Genomic DNA, 21,311 nt, shown 5'->3' with positions numbered 1-21,311 from the left:
TGCTCCTGAGGCATTGATTGTTACTGAAATACAGAATATTTCCAAGTCACTTTTCCTCCCTAAACTCCTTCCCTCCACCCCAACAAGCACTTCCGTGAGCAGTAGAACCAGTGAAGTGTGATTGCCTGGGAGATAGATGACTTGAGTTGAACTCCCATATGGATTCCCCGATGCCTAATAAAGGTTGAACTCATGATAGTTTTCCTATATGCAAGAGCAGCAAAAGAGACTTCTTCTCCACAGTCTTCTCTTCTCCTGAAATTTGCTGTTCTACCTATGTCATACTTAACTGAAATTGTTTAACAGGCTCTAAAGTTATTGGCACGCACACAGAGCACAATTGCACCAGCCTTATTTCCTGAGGAAACCAGGCGTAGAAGGGTTTGCTTTCCCTGTGTCACAAACACGGGCTCTTCCATGTGGTTCAGCCTGCTTTTTTGAAAGGCTTACCAACCCCGCGGTGTCTTTCTTTCTTTGACGTTTCTTTAACAGGTCTTTGCACACGTCCAGCGCTCCCGCACTGAGCTCCCCGTCAACGGGTGACCTTCCCCGATTTCCCCCCCATCCCGGAGATCACCCCCGGGGCAGCGGCAGACAAGCAGGTATCACCGAGCTCGTCCTAGCACCGGCAGCAGCCCGCCCCGCTTCCCCGGGTGCTGCTCCCGCACCCACACAGCCGCCCCGCCTCGGGGACGCCCTGCGCACGGGCCGGGGCCGGGGCCGCAAGCTGCCTCTGGCGGCGCCGGGCCGAGGCGAGGGGCCGCGGCTTGAGCGGGGCCCGGGCAGGCGAAGCGACACCGCCGGGCCGGGCCGGGCCGGGCCGGGCCCCGCTCGCCCTCCCGCGCTCCCGGCCCGCGCGGGACGAGGGCGCCCGGGAACTTTCCTGGGAGCCGCCGCGGCCACGCGAAGCGCGGGCGGCAGCCAGGGGCAGAGGCGGGCGGAGCGGGCGGGCCCGGGCGGGACCGGGCCGGGCCGGCCGGGGGCGGAGGAGGGGGCACGGCCGGGAGGTGGAGCCGGCTGTGCTGGCGGCTGCGGCGCTGCGCGGCTGCCGGGCACGGGGCGCGCACGGCAGTGGGAGTCCAGCGCCGCCGGGAGCCGCTGCCGCCGCCGAGGACGCCCCGCCGCCGGCAGGTAAGGGCCGGGCTCGCCCCTGGCCGTGGCCAAGTGCCCCGGCTGTGCGCGCCGGGCTCTCCCCGCCGTGCCGTGCCGTGCCGTGCCGTGCCGTGCCGCCCAGCGCCGGCTCTGCCCCGCATCGCCGCCCCGGGCGGGGCGCCGGGATCGCGGGAGCGGGCAGCGCTCGCCCGGGCCCCTCCGCACCGGGGCGCGCCGCTTCCTCGGCGCTGCGCGGCAAGTTTCTGGGGCCGGAGTGCCAGGCGCGACCACCCCGCCGCCCGCCCCGCCGGGCCCCGCGGCCGGGCCCCGCGCCCCCCTCGGCAGCCCCGGCCTCCGAGCTCCCGGCCGCTCTGTTGCCCCCTCCCGAGCCCCGTCACCGCGAAGGCGGCCGGAGGAGCTGCTGGGCGGCCCGAGGGTTTGCCTGGCCGGTCTGCGGCGTTTTGGGGCCGTCCCCCCCCCCCGCCCGCCCCCCTAGCTTGGGTGAGGCAGGTGAGGGGCGCCGGGGGTCTGGCTGCGGTCCGGCCCGGCGGGGAGTCTCTCCTTCGCGCCTTGCTGAGCTGTGAGCTGTAACCCCCCTTTGCCCCGAGTCGGTCCCCCCTTTCCAGCAGAGGTTATTAGCTGAAATAACGTATTAGTGAGGCACCACCCCACCGATTTTTTTTAAACAAACTCTGCAGCTGAGCACTCTATCATAACTTTTTAATTTAAATGCTGTAATCAGTGGGCAGACAGCATTTTCAGATGCATTGTCCTTGGGTGTTTTTTATGAAGTCTCTTTAGTAATTTTTTTCCCTCTAAGTGCTTCTCTCAGCAGTTAGCAAGCTCTGGCTGACGGCTGCCTGTATTTCTAGAGTAACAGAAAACTTGAGCACAATGAATAGGCTCTAGGCCCATATTTCACTGGATAGGCAGTGGCTATCACAGCTTGTCGGTCAGAAGTGTGCTGGAGATGTCTGTGAGACTGGCTGGGAAACTGCTCAAATTCTGAGCTCAGGCTCATCCTGTATCTTCACTAGTGAGTGAAAAGTGGGTGTAATTACTATACAGGTCTCTTAATTCAACAGAATATATTGAAGTGCTTGATGGATGCTGCCAATAAAGTGATTATTTTGATATTTAGTGTTTTTATGAGGAGCAGCATTTGTTTTATCTCAAAGTGTACAATCTGAGAGCAAATAGTGGGAATATCATTGGAACAAATAGGTAGGGGGTGTTTTTTCTTTCTTTCTTTTTTTTTTTTTTGATGCTTTCAAGCCTGACTGTGCAGCATAATGTCCAGACATACTTCTTGATCATGTGCTTTCTCTGGAATATTTGTATATACTTGATAAAATGACTCAAATGTCTCACTTCCCTTGTAAGGCAGTTAATATTTTTATATTTATTGTGGCCAAGGTACTGCTTTTGTTGGCTTTAGCTAAAATACTGTACAATAGAGTTACCATGAATTCAGTTGTAACGGAGTGAGAAGAGGGAAGGAAGAACTTTATCTTCTCTAAGAAATTCCAGACTACCAGCAAAATCAAGTTAATTTCTGTTGGCTGTTTCACACCTTCTGCAAAGCAGACCTTCACCAGCAAATTGCCTAGCTCCAGAAGTTGTGCGTTAAGCCATTAAGAGATGCAGGTGAATTGGTAGTTGTCAGTTCCTCGAGAAAGGGATAGGTAAAGATCAATCACCAGTTTGCACATCAGATCTGTAATGGGGGCCAGGTGGAAGCAGGAGGAGCCCCGAGTGGTCGGGGCTGGGAGCACTGGGGGTGTCCTGAAGCGCTGCCCGTTCCCCTCACTGGGCTCCGGCTGTGGGCTGAAGCATCGCTCCAGAGAGAGAAGGGGGCTGTGTTGCCTGTGCCCCCACCTCATCAAGGCTGCAGCTTGCCCAGCAACTTCTCCTGGGAGTGGGGTATGTTTTCCGTGAAAGCTGCTTAGCCCTTCCAGCTGGAGGACTTGGGTGGGTGATGCTGGCGGTTTCCACGAGAGGGCTTTCTTGGTGTGCTGGCGGTCTGGCTGGTCCAGCGCAGCCTTGTAGGATAGGCTGTCCCTCCGCTCGCCTTGGAGGTGCCGGCAGGCAGAATGAACCTGGAGGAGGCTTTCGTTCCTATGGCAAGCATTTGCTTTTTCCTTTGTACATTGTGGGGAAGTCCCTTCATTCTCTCTAGGGTGTAAAGATAAGGCATCCTGGGAGAAACACTGGTCTCTCCCTTCTAGCCTTGCTTAAAAACTTAGAACAAATCTCAGCACCTTTATTTCCAAAGTGGAAACCAAGAGCAGACTGCTTTTTCACAAAAGGGGAGTGGGATCCGAGTGCTTGCATCCTTTCCTCTGCTGATGGCAACGAATGACTTTATCCTGGTGTGATCTCACTTCTGGCTGCTTGATGTGTATTATACTTCTCAGGGTGGGGCTGGGCGAAAGGGAAACAGGAATCACTGCGCGCTTATGAAAAAGCTGAGCTATCCTCAATTCCTTTGCCAAGTTGTCTGTGTGTTGTTTAATTCAAATCATTCCATACGCACAGCATTGCAGGTCTGTTTTAAAAGGCAGAAATAGTATCTGTAACCAGGAATAACACTGCAGTTCGTAAAACATGAGTAACCTCTGTTACTGTGATTTCAATTTGTTTCTCTGTTCTGGGAGTAACCAAGTTGATGGCTCAGTCAGGTTTAACGTCCTGTGTTAAACTTGCGGTCCTGCATCTCGTGGTTAATTATAACTTGGAGAATCAATAGCTGCAGGAGCGCAGGAGCAGCATCAGCTCAACCGGGGAGCAGGAAAGGCCTCAGGCTGCCTCCTTTGGTGGAGCTTGTCCCCATAGCAGGCATCGGTGGCCGGGTTTGTTTCTGTGTCCCAGTTCTACTGTTTGCGCTTGCCAACTTGCTGCCATCGGTATGGTGGGGTGGGCTGGGATCTTGGCATTCGCTCAGCTTTAGGGCTGAGCAAGCTACAGGGTCTGCACTGCTGTAGGGGTAGTGTTTTCCCTCCTAGCACCTTCTATTTTCCCTTAATCTATCCCAGGTTGAATACACAGTGCGGTTGAAGCAGAGCCATCTTGTACTTTGATGTGTGTTTATTGGCTGTAGCTTCTCATTCTCTTGCCTTTTCTAAGTAACCTCCCTTCCCTCCCCCCTCCAACAACAACAAAAGACATAGAGCAGAGGAGGCAAAAAGTGAATCAAATGACTGTACATTTTTGTGAATGGATTTGCTTTCCTTTCCCTTGCCTTCGTCTCCTTGCTGCCTTCTGTAAGAGCTATCCATAATTAAAATATTATGACTTTCCTTATGGTAGCCCTTCACTTGTGGCAAGGATCCTAATTTGACGTCAATGCAAAAATACTAGTTCCTGGCATAAGGGCAGATGACATTTCATCAGCTAATGCATGCCCATTTTTTTTTCCTTTTTTTATACCACAGTGCTAAGACCATATGGGCAGATAATGAGTTTAAGCTGATAAAAAACTTACAGATTTGCCTAAATAAAGAACTTTCTTCCTAGAAGACACATTTTCCTTTAAAATAAATAATGCAGTTCCTGTGTTTTTATTTAATTATCTCTAGTCCTGTCTGTTCTCAGCAGGCTGCAGGAAAACAGGCACAACTGCTCCGGGAGCATGAGCTACTGGATTTATGGGGCCATAGGTCTTAGTTGAGGAGGCACTTGAAACTAGAAGTTCAGATGCTACAAAATTGAGGCTTGAAATATCTAAATAAGCAGGTGGTGGTCCAAGTTGTGTCCAGGGAGTGTTGTGAGGTAGTGCATAGTTCTTGACATCTTGAGGATGAGTTGTTGGATGGGGTGCTGCTAAGTCCAAGGTCTGTTTGGAAGCTATAATTAAAACAGGATGAATCTTTGTTTCAGATGAGTATCTATACTCCTTGCCAGTCCTGGAGGTTGCTGAAGCAGCCCTTACTTGGGGGCTTTGTTGTAAGCTAAATCTTACGTTTGCTTTTTCAATAGCTTTTTCTGACTAATGTCCCCCCTGCTTTTTTTTCTTTTTAACCTTCACCAGTCTCTTCTTTCTTCAAGTATTTACTCAGATGTTGGTTCAGACTTGGAAGGGTCAAGGGTTGAATTACTGATAAAATGTGATGGAAAGATTTTGGATCCATTTTCATTGTTGTTTTTCCAGAAAATGAGGGTCTGGTAGTTGGGGTCTTTATTCTGTCAGTTTAAAAGAGTAAATCCAAACCACTGGCATGTATTTGCATGAGAAAGCACAGCCTGTGTACTTGTACCCCAAGATGCAAAAGAATGAGCTGTTTTGGACTGGAAATGCTGATATCCTTTTAAGCTATTTTATCCCCTCTTTCTTAGGAGTTCTCTTTGTTTTGTCCTTTTTTCTTTTAACTTAGAAATGATTGCTAATCTTAATTCTAAATAGCAAATCAAGGAATGAAAAGGTATTTCAGAATAGTCAGTCCAGACTACTATGTTCTTTCTCATGATACTTACTCCTTATAAAACTTCTTCGAGTTTTTTGTTGTCTGTTCCCTCCCCTCCCACTGCCTCTCAGTGCTGAGAAAATTGCCGAACTTTAATTGCACTTTGTGTAAGGATATGTTCCAGATGTCTAGACCTTTGCTTTCTGATGGTTGCTGCTATCTATCTCATTTGTAACTGATATGACAACAGCGATACGTTCAGTCCTAGCACTGCCGGTGACTGCACAGTTCAAAATTCCTCCTTTGCATTCTTCCCCATGCACTGATATGTCTTATTTTCTTTTCACCTCATTTGTGAAGTTTTGGCTTTACAAAATGGTGACTGACTTATCCTATCCCTTAGTTTCAGAGGATTTAAACTAATTCAGTGCCCACCAAATACTTGATGGAACTAAGTGTTGTTTTTTTCCCCTAATCCCTTGCCTTGGAGCATTTAGCTTACCTGTGCGTCACTATTGCGTTGGTAAAGAGCTGTCATGGGCTGATTTAGTATAAATTGTGTGAGAGTGAAAGAAGTGACTGTAAAAAGTAGTTGCATTGATCTTATTTTGTTAACCACTGCAGCTGCTAAACCAGTTTGTCAGCATGCTTTTTTCTTTGCACAGATGAGACCTAAAGAAACAGATGATTAAAGATGATTTACTCTTACAAATTGACCCTAAATGAGATTTGCTTCTGCACCTCTGCCACCTTCTGTTCTCCAAGAATGTGCTTGAAGGATTTGTGTTTTCCTATGGCTTCAAAGAAGCAGCCTGTGTTCTTCCAGGGCGGTGGAGTGAGTTGCAGGTGCTGTCTGTCGTTAGTTTTCCTAAGAGCTAGAGGCAGAGAGGGTGAGAGTCCTGCGAAGTAATGTACTTGTGAGAAGAGCTTCTTGTTCAATTTGTCAAGCATGTTCATGAGACAAGCTTGGCGATGTTTGCAGAAGTGCCTTGCTGCCACATCAGGGACTGCTTAAGATCTGAATTGCCTCTGCAGGTGCCTTGATACAGGGCGCACTGGATGACCACACACTTAACATAATGCTTAATGTTTGGACTGGGACTGGATTTAGAATATACAGCAGGTAAGGATGGGAGAGAGTATTCCTGTGGTGTCATCTTGCCCTCACCAAATTTGGTTTAAAAAAAGAAGCGGGGGAGGGCTGTAAAAATATTTTGCTGTTGCCTTCAGAGAGGATGGAAGTGGATTTTTAACTGTTGTTGCAGAACAGCTTTTTGGTAAGGGATGTGTTTATGTCTAGGTTCCCTGGTTCTGTATGGTCCCTCCAACAAGGATTCTCAGGATTGGTAAGTCTCTGGGGATTCACACCCTCCTGTTTTGGCTATCAGGATGTTCCCTTGCTAGATATTTACTAAATTCACCTGGTCTAAGATGCAAGTTTCCAGCTACTTGATGGATAAAGTGAAAGGTCACTGTGGAAGGATTAATTATTAAACTGAGATGAAATTCACTTTTCTTAGAACAATATATCCCTTCAGGGAGAGACGGATGCTGCTTCTGATGACATGCTGGGTGCTGAAAGCGCATCCTGTGCATGGTGCTACTTGGTTCTGTGATTATTAGAGAGGCTGCATGATTATGTGGATTAGGGCTCGGGCCTGAGTTTTCCCGGCTCAGCTGTTAACTGACCTACTGGGTTTAGTTAGTTCATCTCTATTGCTGCCTTTCCTTCTCCCTTGCCTAGTTGGAGTGCAGCCATGTTACAGCGGGATTTTCTTAGGGGGTGTGTGTGGTGCCTAATGTGACCTGGAGGTTTTTTTAGTTAGTCTTCAGGAAGCAGGCATCCTATTTACCCCTGATTTCTGTGACTTTAGTGTCAGGACAAAATCTTACAGTGGTTCCCTTTCCCTGGGGAGCTGGAACTGGACCAACCTATTAAAGCGAAAAGCTGTGTAGTACGGCAGGGATAATAATAGCTCTTATATTCTGTCAACTTCTCACTCAAGTCATAAACAGCTTTAAATAAACCTCATGCTGTTCCAGATATGCAGAAGGCCAACAGGACAGGTGGATGGCATGGGATATGGGGCCATAAGGTGACTTCTTGACTGTGGTTCACTGGCACAGGCTCAGGAGCTGTGTTGCTCGGAGCCCCGACTGCAGATAGGGTTGTATATATTGCATATTGTTACGGTGCTGTTTCTTCAGCGCTCTGCTTCTCATAAGGCTCAGAACAGAAATTGTAATGCTAGCAGCTTTTCTTTTTATGGCCCAATGCCCAGTTTGAAGAAGGGTGATTTTGGTCATGTTGTTAGACATACGTATTTATGGCCCTGATTCATCTGTTGCATTTAATCTGTTGGGGTATTTTTTAACATTATTATGGAAACAGTTACTATATTTACTTCTGAAAAGCTCAGTGTCTGAGAGTATATGAGGAAGGAGTTTTAAAATAATAGTTAGAGATTACGCTAAATTATGGTGTCTACACTTCAAGAAAAATGGACTAAATGAGCAGATTGGCAGTTTGCCCGCTCTTGAGACATGGACCTCACAGGGCACCTACACTGAACTGGAACACGTGTATTCTGGGAAAGCAGTAAGGTAGGATTTGTTCTTTGCTCGCTTGGCATGTCTCAATTGCTTGGGAAGCAAGGAGAACTAGATCTTTTTGTACAGTGAGAGCTTATGTCTATACTGGGCTGGTTTCTCAGACTTGCTGAGAACCTGTGTTTCTCATGGAAGTCTCTGGGAGCTGTGGGTACCTTTCAGGTGAACTTTTCAAAACCTGCTGCCAGAGTAAATGAGATAGCAATGTGGAAACTCAGTAGATTTTGGAATGGGAATCACTGTTGTTCTGTTATTGATATATTTATTATTTCTGTAATCATTTGAAAACTGAATGCTGTTTTGATATCAGTCTTGGCTGATAATTGGTGGTGCTTAAACAGGATCTCCAGTGGAGCTGAATGAGGAGTAATTGAGGCGTTCAAGCCCTCATTCTCAAAATGTTTTAAGAGGGTTGGACTTTGGATCTAAAGTATTTTTGGACTGCTGACTGCCCTTTGTCCCTGTTCTAGTCAGAGAGGGTTCTCAAAGCTGCTTAAAATGAGACACTTATTTTGTGTTGCTCAGCAAAGCTTTTGCTTCCTATGGCTGAAGCACTGACATGTAATGGGGATCTTCTAGAGTTACACCAAGCTGTTTTTCAAAACAAGATACAGGAAAAACCGGGGACTAGTTCTGGGAATGCTTAAGGCAGGGGGTTGGAAGCACTGATAGATCTCATTACCAATGCTCAAAGCTGCTGAAGCAAGACATTGGTCAATGTAATACCTTTCTGATGCAGTACATCACTCTGGATTCTCAGTCTGTAAAAAAGACCTTCCACACTGATAAGGGTTTGAGCTCACAGTGATGCTTTGCCAATTAAAAATGATTCTCATCCTTTTAAGTGTTTGAAGGGATGCATCAGTCATGCAGTCATGAGCATCAGAGTCTGGTGAGATTAAGAAGTAATAGGGCTTTCCAGAGTCTGGAGGGATTAAGAGGTTTTGCCCCCTCAGTGCTGAAAGGAGCAGTAGGCTTTGTGTTTTGCATTCTGTGCATTTCTATTTTGATACTGCAGTGCAAAAGCTGGGCAGGAAAATGAGTTTAGTTAAAAAAAAAAAAATCTATGTTAATGCCACTGTAGATATGGTCAATTTTCAGTCTGTAGGGAATTTGTCATAGCATGTCTCTAATGTGATGTGCTTTGGGAGCAGCTCTGAAACATTGCACCAGCCCTGGGGAGCGGAGGACACTGGGAAGGGGGTTAGACTCTTGGTCTCAAGTCCCATCAATGCTTTTGGCACTTGGAACTGAGAAGCAGAAATGGCAGCATCGCTAGTTTTAGGGCTGCTGTAGATCCCCTTTGGCTCTGGGCAAGTTGAATTGCTTTTCCATGCATCAATTTCACTAGCTGTGAAAATGAAGACAGTACGCGCAGCAGGTGGGTGTTGTGGATGTTCTTGTTAGCTAATCTTGGTAAAGTCGAATGGAACTGAAAAGCATTGTAGGCTGCTGTTTGAAAGTGCAAAGGTTTATACTGTGTAAGCCACAAGCCTGCATCTCTGTTAGGGAAGAGAAGTGCCAGCTGGGAGTCCTTCTGGGGCAACAGGGACAAAGGGTTTCTGGGGAAAAAAGAAGCATTTGCCTGGTATGGTGGACTTGAGTGAGAAGTATGCCTTATTCTAACTTTCTACAGAAGGTCTAAATAGATATACCTGGAGACTTGTAAAGCATCTGTCCGGGGCTGGCTTTCACCCTTATACCACAGGGTGATGCAGTTGCATTTGCTTTTGTTGTTTTTACCAACACTTCCGTGCACTCCCCCCCCCCCCCCCAACTTGCTTTTTATGATCAAAGCTCTATTCTTTAAAGGTATGCCAATTCCTTGTAATAATGCTCAGAAAATCCCCTGTGGGGAGCAGTTCTGATTAGACACTGAGGCATTCTTTTATTCTCTTCATACTTCTTACTATTGGAAACATCTTGTTGATAAACGGTATGGCTTTTTTTTTCTTGCTGTTACTATCTCTTCTTCAGCTCTCCAAACAGTCTGCTCATTCTTTGTGCTCCCCATTGTCTTGTCTATTTAAATGTGGTTCCATAGTTTCTATGTTCAGTTCATCCTTTATCTTCTATAGCACTCAATGAATGCTTAAAAATAATAAATATTAATAATAGGGTTCTTTGAACCAGCAGATTCTTTGTTGCTTAAACTCATCTTTTCCTGCTGCTTATCCACTATTAAAAGTTGCTATAATCTGCAGATTGCAACTGTAATAACTTCAGCAGCAGTGGCTGGGTTTCTGACAAGTGTAGGATTATAGCTCCAGGTGGAGAAGTGGCAGTGGAAGCAGACATCCTCAAAGGCACAAAGATGTTGTTTCAATTGAAATATTCTTAGTAATAAAGGAAGACAAGCCAAAAAATGTAGTGTGGAAATAGAGCTGTTTATCTAAATAGCCCTTCTTAAACAGGTTTCCACAGAGTGTCAGTGACCTATATGGGATAATCCTGTATTGAATGTGAAATCCTGTGTTTAGAAATGGGAAAGACATTCTTTCTGGGGAACATAGCTGTTTAAGAAGGCTGTACTTCTAGAGATGCTTTTAAACCAGCTCACGAGAAGCATGTCTCAAAGAAGTGAGACACAGTGAGATACCTCTATGACATTCCTGTGTGTTCTCTTTTAATCCTCTCTGCAGAGAGGTTTAGATCTTCTCAGTGATACAGAGGGGAAAGTTTCCACTGCACAAAACTGTCCACAAAGTGAATGGGCCAGGCTCTAAACCTTTCACCACACACACACGCACTCTCTCTCCTGGACATCAGCAACCCTTTTCCTATTTCACTTCACCCAGACTGAGGAATGAGTAATGTAAACAGGAACGGAGTGTGTGATTGTCTCACTGCGCATCCTTTCGTCTGTTTAACAAGATAAATGTCATGGTTTAGGAGAAGAGAGAATCCAATACGTGTCTGGGTTGAATTTCAGGAAACCTTACTTGTTTCTTCTGCACAGTGCTGGTTTGACCTTACTGTGGGGAGCTGTTCCTAAGTGGAGCTTTTGCTGGGTAGGTTGCTTCCAGGGCTATGCTTTCAGCAAAAATCACACTAGTTACTACTTCAGGCTAGGACTGGCTGGGAGTTTTTCAAGGAAACAATTTGCCTGCAGCCCATGCTGATTTATTGAAACCAGTGCTGCTTTGTGGGAAAGGATTGTTCTCCACTCAGTTCTCCTTGGGTGAATTTCTTGGATTTGAAACAGAATTACTTAGTCAAAACAGAGATGCTGTCTAGCAGCCAGGTGGTTTGGGCTCATCACCTATGCTGTCACAGATCCAGAGCAAAGTCCTGAAAGCAGGTTTCCTACATGCCAGATACACATCCTGACCGCAAAGCTGGTGTCTGTTCTAGAGTATGTTCCCCCGCCGACCCCCATGTGAAGGATTCCAAAGGGTATAGCTTCATCCCTGTGTGAAATGAAAAATCATGAGATGTCTCCAAAAATGTGGTGGGTGAGAAAATCAGTTTCTGCCCAGGTGTCCTTGTCTTTTTATCAGTGGCCATGCTGTCTTTCCTCATGGGTTCTACAGGTCTGTGGCTCCTCTAGATGTGCTCTTTGCAGGGTATAGGGGCAAATCTCTGGAGACCTTAGGAAAATAATCATGTCAATCACATAAAGAGGAGAGCAAATGTCCCGGAAGCTCTTGTGGTGTATTTTGGCAGGGTCACGGCTATACAAGTGAGGGACGGTTGTAGGATCAAAAGGCCCCTAAACCCCCACTCCCTCTAAGGAATGTTGTTAGAAAAGCAACTTAAGCAGCCAAGGAAAATATAGCTGAACACTGCTGATATGTTTGTGCCTGGGCCATTATTGTTGGGCAGGGTATGAAAAATAATGCTTAGGGCAGGAGGGGAGCTTGGAACAGGATAAAACACCCTCCTGCTGGTTTGATTGCTGTGAGCTCAGCAAAGAATGGGAGTAACACATGGTTTCAGTAATTGGACTCTTTCTTCTGATTTTTTTCCCTCCCCCCATTTTGTGGAGAGGAGAGGAAAGTGGTCCTTCCTTCATAGGCTCTTAACTCTCTTTAGAGAGCAAGGAGATAAAACAAGAAGAAAGTCAGGAGGGGGTCTTGGGAAAGCTAGGTGTGCGTTGGCCAGGGCATTTGTTCTCTGTGGGTGCTCTCTGCATCACTGAAGACTCTGGATCTGGTTATGCCAGGGCAGTTCAGCCACCTGAATCCTACTGTGCTCTGTGCTGCTTGGCTGCAGAAAGGAGCTTTCAGGGGCTTCCTCTGTGATAAAAGTGATAAGAGGAGGCATTGCAAAGCTGGGATGTACTCTCCAGTTCTGATTTTTGAGAATCCCACTCTGCCCTTTTCTTTGTATTTAGTTCCTTATTTTTTTTTAAAGGGAGGGAGGCGGGAGGAAGACTGGTGGTTTAAGCTTCATCATTATGTAGGCAAAAACAAAATACTTTTTAAAAAGAAATAACACTCCAGGCTGTTGCTATGTAATTGAGATTTTAATAATAGGATGTTCCTGTGTCCGAGAAGCCAAGTGTATCCTCAGATGGTCTCTACTAACCTGTTTTAAGACAACTGTTTTGTTTGTATTGTGGTAGAGGAGGAGCCTGAGCTTGTCTTTCTCTCCCTCCTTCCCCTTATCCATCAAGTTCGAGTAGGAGGCACAAGGCATGTCTACACCACACGGAGAAACACGAGGCAGGAAGGCCTGAGCTAGTGGAAACCTGAACCAGGCTGCCCATACGGTTCAGCTAGGGGCAACGTGTCGGTCTGGAACCCATGTAATGGCAAAGCACTCCAGGGTCTGGGATGAGTGCCAGCACCTACGTGCCCAGGTAAAGATGCAGACCTCAGATGTGATGTGTTTAAAAGGACAAACAAAACCACCTTAAGCCTTGCTTTTGTGTTATTTGGCAATAAATAGACAATACTTTCAAATACTAGATGAGAATCATCTCTTAATGTGTTTTCAAATAAGGTTGATATAGGTAAAGAAAATACTTCTCTTAAATTAATTGAGTCTGAGTCTTTTATCTTTGAAGAGATACCAAATTTGTGCCTCTTGCTCCTTCTGGTTACACTGTCATTGAAGGAACCTCCAAAGGTCAAAGACTGACACTGCCAAGGTTCCCTAGTTTCCCAGGAGGATCAAGGTAAGCTGCTGCTTTTTTTCAGAGGCATAGACTGTGCTATTAACTGTGGCTGACATTTGGGGATGCTACAAGACTTGTTGAGGACTAGCGTGTTTTCCCACGAAAGGCAGTTTGCATCTTCTAATCAGTGAATGACCACGCTTTTCATCCTTTGCATGTTGGCTGTTCTACAAATTTATTTAATATATTTAAATTATTGAGAAGAGCAAGCTATTGATTTAAGGCTTGACTTTTTTTTCTTCTTAGTTGGGGATGGAGGACTGAAAACATTCAGGTTAATGAGAAAATAGTTCCAGTAAGTAAAGAAATTAAATGTATGTCTCGGAGGAACAGACCTAAGTTGCAAATTTGTCCAGCTGAAATACGGAAAAACTGTATCAGGACAGCATTGTGGAGGATTTGGCAGAACCTGCATCAGCGCTGCATGCCCCAGCTGTTCACTGAGATGGATCTGCAAAATCCTTTCTGTGGTTATAGCTGTACTCCTGTGGGTTTCATTATGGTCATATTGGTCATTTGAAGCAGAAGTGGCCCAAGCGAAACTGTATAGTGGATCTCTTTCCCTTAGCATCCTACAAGATCACACCTGTAGGCTATGTTTTTTAACATGAAGTCGCAGTCATCAGCAGTGATCTTTAATAGCCATTCTTTATGAAGTGCAACAGTATGGAGTGGGACCAAACATTGATATTAAAGGGAATGTTATTAAATGAAAGAGTGCCTGAATGTATCCGTCTTGCAGCGTCCTAAATGCCTTTGTGTGGACAAGACTTAACACTTCCTCTCTCCTACACTATTCTGCCATCTCTGGCCTTTTATTTTATGATGAATTCTGCCTTGTGAAGCAAGGATCTGTCCAGACGCCCTATTGCCTAGCAAGGAGGAGGTGAAATGGATGCAATCATTCTAAATTGATAATAAAGTAATTTTCTTGGCCCTCCAATAACTCTAAATGCATTCTAAAGAGGTTTTACTTCATTAGTAGCATTTGTTACTGTGTATAAACTCCTGGACATAAATCAGAGGCTGACTGGTAGATAATGAAATGGTCTATAGCATGCCTGAGTGAACAGATTGGGCAGGCATCTGAACTATCCATGTACTAGCCCACCAGAATGAGTCTGTTGCTCAGAATTTTTCTGGCAGATGTAGCCTCTCCATTTTGTGTTACAGGGACTACTTGCCACTTATTTATCATGAGTTTCTGTACGGCCCACGTCTGAAAATTTCAGTTATAAATGGATTGTATCCTTGTAGCACCTCTTTCAGGCAGAGAATCCTGTCTACCAATCCCCATTTTACTGATGAAAGTCAAATCTAAGTGACTTGCCAAGGGTGCCTCAGGAAACTTGTGGGAGACTAGAAAATAAGAACTCTTACTTTTAAGAAGGAGCCAGAGTTGCTCTTTTTTCCTCAGCAGCACCTATCCAAATTTTGCTCCTAGAAAAGATATTTCAGGTTTAAAATGTGCGGAGAAAATATCTCCTGTCTTATAGGAAGGTTTTTCTAGGAGAATAAATAGCTTGCTTCAGCTTTTCTCTTAAAGCCAAATCCCACTTAACTCAGTGATATGTTGTTAAGGCTTTCCTATCTTTTGACTCCGTGTTAACTGTGCGGTCACTAGAGTAGGTTAGAACACCCATTTCTCTGTAAATAAATCTTTGAGGTTTTTTTTCCCTCTCTTAAAGAAGCAAAGGACTTTTAAAGTTTGGGGAGAACTAAGGAGATTCCTACCTCAGCCAAAGTAGCCAATATTTCATAGTTCAGGATATATATTAGGATGTGGGAGACTACAGGTCATGGCCCTGGAGATTTGAACCTCATTTTTACATATCCCACTGCAGTGCACTTACTACCACTCTTGCTTTCTCTAGACTGCAAATTCTTATCTTGGACCTAAGAAATGTTTCCTTGTTAAACTTCCTTAGAAATGTGTCCAGGTTTGTAGTAATCTTTTTCCTTTGAACAAATTGTCATTTTTGGACAGTTTACCCCCCAAAAGTGTTTGCAGGGAGGATCTCCTAATCAGGCCTAGTAGTCCTTAATGAGTTAGTGACTTGAGTCCTACCATTTAGTGGTATCTGAGGAGTGGAGAGATGCATGTGGTCCTGACGCATTTATCCGTTTTCACTATAGAAATCTTAATCAAAGCCATGATGCAAGATGGGATCCTTCTGCTTTCTTCAGCCTGAGGCAATCCTGAGTACTTCCTTGAGAAAGTTATGTGCTTTGGAGTTGTTAGAAAGGCACATGCTGTAGAACCTTCCCAGGCACAGGCATGGAGCTGCTGAGCGTTAATGCCAATTGTGCTGTTCAAAAACACAGCTTTTTTTCTTGAATTTATAATAGTGTTAAAAAATCCAGCCTTGATCCTGATGAGGAGTCCCCAGCTCATACTGAATCAAGGTCAAGGCTTTTAACTTGTTCATTCTTCGGAAATGCTCCGAGTACCCTCTGTGGCAATTGAAATTAGTGGGGGCTGCGTGTGCTCAGCACTTTGAAAGGAAAGCAATGTGAGCATGTTGTGAGCTGTGATGTACAGAAGCCAGAATCTCAGGGGGATTTGCAATATTTAAGATGGTGCCCCTGTAGTTGTTTCTTAATTAAACCCAAGATACTGTACATCACTTCCCTTGAACTTCAGGACTCTGCTTTTGCTTGAGCATATTTGAGACTTCCAGCCTGGCAACTCCTTGGAGCTTTTTATCAAGGTATTAAGGGGCAGAAAACTTGTTGGTTGCCTCAAGCTGAGGAGGAAATGCTATACTTGAAGGATTATCTCAGCACAATGAATTTTAAAAGACTTCTTGCTATACATGTGTGGAAAGCTATCAAAATGCTAATGCTTCTGCTGTCTTACCTTCAGAAGGCTCCTTTTAACCCTTTCAGTATATGGAGTAGTTCCTAAAGGAGAGGGAAGGTAACTTTATTCCTCTGCAAAGGGACAGTCCAGCCAGAAATGACATTTTAAGGAACTTCTCATCTGTGTTAGCCATGTAACTTCTCCCAGTGATAAGGAAGAATGATGCATCCGTCATTTGGATGGACCAATTCTGTACACTCAATTGAGCCAATCCACAGGTGTGCTATAGGTCAGGTACTCCTTGCAACCAGCATCCTATGGGAGAGTATGGCCCAGGGCCTAGGACAGGAGCTCCCAAGCAAAGGAGAAGGTGAGACCAGGTTGCTGTGGCTGGGATGACCTCTGCAGCCCCTTCCCAGGGTGATTTGGGGAGCAGGCTGGAGGCTTGGTGGATTGGTAGTGCCAACAGGCTGTGCTTTCCCACCTGCATTTGGGAACGTGCATCCTATCCCCATGGTGTTGTGGATGCCTCTGGTGTGCCAGAGGCATGTGTGGCTCCCAGGGCAAGGGGAGCTCTGCTGCAGTCAGATCAACTAATCCAGTCAGGGATGCACCGAAGGGGCCCTGGCGCTGGATGAACTACCCTACCTGGCTGCAAGTCTCTTACAGTTGCGGAGGCATGTTCTCTGTGTGCTGACTCCGGTTCTGCACCATTGAGACTTGATTCTCCTGGCTTTTTTTCCTTATTTCACCATTTGAAGTGAGGGAAGATTCAGGATGTAGGTTTACAGCTTGGAGACGTGTATGTTTGCTACCTGGCAGTTGTGACCTGAGCAGCAAGGCTCATCCGAGATGCTGAGTAGATACCATATTTGCAGCAGCTTTGTGCTACTGTGACTGCGCTGCTGTTTCTGCTGAAAGCAGCTGGGTGGGGTGAGTCTGCACAGGAGGCAGGGTTGGCATCTCCATCGTAGGATATTATCTGTATCTGTTAGGAGCTTCTGTTCCATTTATTTAGGTTTTTGGCAGAGTTTCTGACATGTCAGGAATATCTTATTCAGCTCCACAGAGATTCTGTTAATGTTATGTTTTGGAGACAGGTAAATACTTGGATAACTGTAAATATAAATAACTGAGACTGAGTATTATTAAACCCATGAGATTCTGTCTTAAATATTTTTAAATATCTTGGAGCAATGGGTCTATCTGTGCTTATTTCTAATCGTACCAGTTTCAGCCCCCAGGAGGGTCTGAATCACTGAAATTTCCATTAGAACTATAGCTTTTAGATTTCAATGAACTTTCAGTGAGTTTTTTTTTCCTTTATGGCAAACTCACTGTTATAAACTGACAGACAGCTAATATTTTTCAGATCTTAAAAGCAGTGTTGTTTTCCATTTTGTCGCTGCTATCCAGAAGACTGATTGCCACCTCATACCACCTGGGGCAGGAGCCTGGGTAGGCAGGATTGCTGCAAGGGGCCAGGAAGGTTTACTGCAGGGATCTGTCTTGAGGTTGCTGTGAGGGAGGACGCCAGATGAAGCAGGGCAAAGACAAATGGACTGGAGAGCAGTGAGAGACTGTGGAATAGACATTTCCTTTCCCATTCAGCATAAATGTGAGGAGGTATTGCTTTGCTTGGGGCAGCCTAAACTAGATTGAATAGGACATGGGGGAAATTGGCTTCGGGGAAAATTGCTTTGGCTTGGGTTGTTCTAAATGGTATAAAAATGTGGCCACTCTATAGCGAACTAAGAACAGGGCAGTCATGACATCTCGTCTGTCTGTTGACAATGATTTCTGGTGTGCCTTTGAGCAAATTGATTATTTTGAGTGTGCTTGTGTGTGTCTGTGTGTGTGTGTGTGTGTGTGTGTATATATATATATACACATACATATAGATAGATAGGCGCACACGCTCTCATGCACGCATTTTGGGAGAGGACATAGATTTTCTAATGCCTTGTATTTTTCCCAGTGTGGTTAGTTACGTTGGGCTTGTCAATCTCCTATGTTTCGAGGCCGTGCTGGGTGGACTCTTCTCTGATTCTTTTATTTCTCAATGGGTTGCTTTAGGTATTGCAAGGAATAATTTTTAACAAGAAATGATTCCCTTTGCAATGTTTGTGATCATTGGATAAATATCATCTTTTTAAGTCTAACCTTTTTTTAACATAAAATATATTTGATAGACGTTGAAAATGCAAGACTGCATGCATGTGGTTAGATGTTTTCTCTTGTGTCCATAGCTGTCTTTAGATAAAAATCTTAAACTGTGTAACTTCTTACTTTTCTACTGCTGAATTCCTACAAGTACCTTCTAGTTTCTATTTGGCTGTGTATGTGTGTGTAAAGGGAAAGGAGCCTGAGCCGCATGAGAGCAGGGGTTGTGATGGAAGAATGCAAAAACAAAAGCTGTTGGCAGTGAGGAAAGTAGGATTTACAGAGGAATGTATGTACATGACGTGTCAGCCTTGTTTCTGTGATGAACTACACAGTTAATCTCTGCAGATTTGCTAAACAGCAATGCAAAACAAAATCCTGTACCATTTCTGAACAAACTTGCCTTTAGAGTTGGGCTTTTGGGTGAGCGTGAAAGGCAGAGCTTCCTGGGCTGGTCGAAGAGGGAGGATATGCAGGCATGCTCTGCAAAGGGTGTTTCTTGGGTCACTCTCTTTGATAGAAAGCAATACAGGTGTGTGTTTTATTTAGGGTTGCTTTGGGAGAGTAGTTCTTGTGCAGAACAGAATGAAGTATCTGGCTTTTTTTTTTAATTGCCTGCATAATTTAAAGTCCCAGTTCTCCTTTCTTTTGAATGCATGGGGGAAGAAGGGGTGCTGAGCTGCTGTTTGTCAGTAACCACAGTCCAAATCCTGTAAGTTAGCTGTACCATCCTGCATCTATAGGCCTTGTGTTTGCATGTACTAGTCTGCTTCTGAGGTGGGAAGGGTGGCAGGAGATTCAGCCTAGGACAGAGAGTAGGGAAAACGTCTCCATTTGCTCAGACTGGGTAGGTCTGTGCTCTTCCCTTACAGAAACAGGGGTTTGGTATATTAGAGCTATTCTGCTCTGAGAGATTTCAATATTTATCATAGTAGTAGTTGGAGCCTGATTTTTTTTCCTCTTTCCACTAAGAAGCTTCCTATTTCCAGGCTTTAAGACTGAAGATATCTTGCCTCAGGATACACACCAGTGTGATGGATAGGATACCTTCTGGGAAAGGATAAGTCCTTCATTCAAATCTTGGGTTGGACTTGAGCAAAAAGGGGATTTGGACTAGTTTGCAGTATTCCAGAAGCCAGGCACTCAGTCAAATTACCGGCTGTTGGATGAGCTGTGGTTGTTGTCTGTGTGTGGTCTTAGCCTGTGGCAAATGCAAGGTAATGCAATTTAGCTGAACTCTTTTCACTGCTAAATCAAATTGCCTCACATCTGCCACAGGGGAAGAGCATGCACACAGAGAGTGACCACAGGTCGGCTGGTGTGCAGCCGACTGTTATTCCAGTGTACCACAACTTTGTCTAGGCCTCCAGCTGAGTGTCCTGGTGTAGGATAGGTAATAGCTGATTGGTAGGAAAAAGAAGTGCTAATTGTGCCTGCTATTAGTCAATATTGTCCCTAAGTCTCATAGTGTTTTGTTTTGGGGAGTTCAGTTTAAGCTTGGGGTTGGTGGAAATAGCAATTTTCAGCAAATATTTTACCTGTGTGGTTAAAAAAAAAAAAAAAAAAAAAAAAAAAAAAAAAGGTTTGCCTGCTCTGTTAGAGGTTGACTCCATTGCCAGTAGGGAGGGCCCGTTGCCTGCAACATATACTGGTGCCAAGAGCATCTTTGATCTCCTGGGAATGTGTTTTCCTGAAGGTTTCTTTCATCTGCAGTGAATTCTTGTGCTTTAAACAAAAGGAAACATTACTTTGTTGGGTTCCTCCCTCATCCCCCAAATACCTGTGTGAACTTATTTTTCAACTGGGTCAAACTTTTCCCCTTTGACTGCAGACCAAGCAGCAGTCTGTCCTCAACCTGAGTTCTTTTGAGTCTTTTTCTGGACTATGACCTTTCCTAAGCATGCCAGAAGGTATTGGGTGACCTGATCTCAGTTGTAGACAATTCAAGAAGTCTTGGCAGCCTGGAGCCATGTAAAATTTGGCTGCTATTATGGGTTTATGAAAAGGAATTGATGTAAAATGTTGTTGGAAAGGGCATAAGATGGCACTTTGGCTCTCCCGCGTTACAATAGGAAGAGCTGGCTGCTGCTGAAAGTGTCTGTAGAAAGCCCGTGGCTGCAAGAGGTGCCTTTCCCCCTCTGGGCAGCACCTCACCTGAGTCTGAGACAACCCCAGGACTTGGAGCCGGTAGGAGGAGTGAGGAAAAGTGAGGAAACAAGGTCTCGCTTGGAGGAAATGTTGAATCCTTTGCCCTCCAAAGCTCATCTTGGCAGTGTGAAAATAACAGTAGTGATGGGCAGTGCTTCCTGCAGTCCTCATGATTAAGACCTGAGCTGTTTGGTATTGATGATTTGACACTGGCAGGATCACTGCAGCCTTATGGGCCTAGAGTCACAGATGCTTGTATGTCCATGTTATTTGGCCTATGTATACTGCTTCCTTTCAGGCCAGAGCTGAAATCTCCAGTTGTTGGCTGCTAAAATCTTTTAAACTGGAACTTGTCCCATTCCCATCATCTCCCACAAATCATTCCAGCTTGGCCTATTATTTTCCCTACCTCCAACTTTTCTCTTTTACTGGGGCTTTTGGGAAACTTGGTCAGGATATATTTCTCACACATCCGTGAGGGCTAGTGTCTGGTGTTTGTGACGCAGATCACTGCACATGGCAGAATGCACGTGCAGGCAAATTCATGCACAGCCAGCTTTCCCTGCACAATGAAGATTTGGTTAAATGGGAATTAGGATTAATACTGGATTTAAATTTCTCATAGTTGGCTGGTAATAACCTAATCTCCTCAAAGGCTGCAGGCCGACTGGCAGCGTTCAGCTCAAGGCCGTTGTTTGTAAAACCTGAAAGAAATTGAATTTTGATACTGAGAGAGCTTTAACGAGAGCCTTTCAGAATAGTATATGCTCTCCCCATCCCTATCTCAAATGCAGCATTATAATTTCTTTAATGTATGACATTCACCTATGCCTCTAGGTCTGATGGGTGTTTGATGGTAATATTTTTCATTTCCTTTTGTAAGAGCTTAGAGCTTCTGATCGGTTTTACAAATTTATAAATTACACTCTGAAAACTGATAAACCAGAATCTATGGAGGCAGTGAGAGAGA

General features: G+C 45.2%; 1 protein-coding gene across 5 annotated transcripts in view; it reads left to right on the top strand.

The window, feature by feature from the left end:
* Positions 1-993: 993 nt before the first annotated feature.
* Positions 994-21,311, top strand: part of TSPAN18 (tetraspanin 18) — a 123,131-nt gene continuing 102,813 nt past the window's right edge. For 4 of the 5 annotated variants that reach the window (XM_064512747.1, XM_064512745.1, XM_064512746.1 and 1 more), the window contains exon 1: positions 994-1,131. The gene's annotated coding sequence lies outside the window, so the exon portion shown is untranslated. Of the gene's footprint in view, positions 1,132-12,723; positions 12,910-21,311 lie in introns of all 5 variants that reach the window. The other variant, XM_064512744.1, reaches the window with a different exon arrangement.

The sequence above is a fragment of the Dromaius novaehollandiae genome, chromosome 5 (genome assembly GCF_036370855.1).
Source record: "Dromaius novaehollandiae isolate bDroNov1 chromosome 5, bDroNov1.hap1, whole genome shotgun sequence".
Lineage (NCBI taxonomy): Eukaryota > Metazoa > Chordata > Aves > Casuariiformes > Dromaiidae > Dromaius > Dromaius novaehollandiae.
The sequence above is the reverse complement of the archived record's forward strand: the minus strand, read 5'-3'. Positions and strand labels throughout refer to the sequence as shown.